This window comes from Mus caroli, chromosome 9 (genome assembly GCF_900094665.2).
Source record: "Mus caroli chromosome 9, CAROLI_EIJ_v1.1, whole genome shotgun sequence".
Classification (NCBI taxonomy): Eukaryota; Metazoa; Chordata; class Mammalia; order Rodentia; family Muridae; genus Mus; species Mus caroli.
The window spans coordinates 110187628-110188864 of NC_034578.1; positions in this window are offsets into that span (position 1 = coordinate 110187628).

Below are 1237 nucleotides of genomic sequence, written 5' to 3' on the forward strand. Positions count from 1 at the left end.
TCACTTTGTAGACCAGGCTGGCCTCGAACTCAGAAATCCACCTGCCTCTGCCTCCCGAGTGCTGGGATTAAAGGTGTGCACCACCACGCCCGACTAAGAAAGACAGTTTTACATTATGTAGAATAACTGTTTGCATTGTCATTCTGCAAAAGGAAGAAATTTTGATTTTTGAAAAAAAAATCTCAAACTGTTTAAGACTGCAGTAGGACTAGGTGACCCTGCTTCCCAGGCTGTATAAGCCAACAGAACACTTAGGGAAGGGCAGAAAAATTGTAATTTTGGCAGTTGATTGACTCAGAAGTCTAAGACTATTCCAATCATTTTTAAAGATACCATGTTTTTCTGAAGAAGACTGGTCAGTTGTCAGATTTCACACACCAACCAATAGATGTGTAGTGGCACCTGAGGTGTGCTGAGAAACTCCCATAGTCTCACACTCCGTGATCGCATGTGCCACCATCAAATGGACCAGAACCATTGGCCAAGATGCTATGCTCCTTTAATCAAGAAGAAAGAAAGCACACCACCCCAGGGTGAGAGATGCTGAGGTTATGAACACGGAAGGGGGAACCGGCTTTGCAGTTGTCTATACATATATATATATATATATGTGTGTGTATATATATGGCTCTGCCTTAATATACTCCTTTTTTGTTCATGACTTTCAACTGTAATCAGTTAATAAAGTATTTATTCTCTGCATTCAGGGTCAAATAACGTGTTGCCTTTTCTTATATTCCAGTTTGACTTGTCAGCAAAGGAGTGGAATTTGTTAGTAATTTAAAATGTTTGACTTAATAGGACTACTAAGCATTCTGTCACAGGCAGATGAGCAGGTGAAATTCACTCACAGGTTTCCTTAATTTGGGAGTTCTTGATTATCCCTTCTCCTGCCCGTGGCATGGAGGATTGGTTGGTTGGTTTGGTTTGTTGGTTTGTTGAGACAGGATGCCATATCTCTCGTGCCAACCTTTAGTTCACTGGGTAATGTTTCCCCCCACCCCTTCGGGGGTTTTCTGCTTTTGTTTGTTTGTTTTTGAGATAGTCTCATGTAGCCAAGGCTGGCCTTGAACTCCTGATCCTTCTGCCTCTATTTCCAGCACTGGGATTATGGATGTGGACCAGTGTGCCTGGTTTTCTGTGGTGCTAAAGACTGAACTCAGGGCTTTGTGCCTGTTAAACAAGCACCCTATCCACTGAGCTGACTCCCAGCCAGGACAGTTTCTTTTTTTTTTTT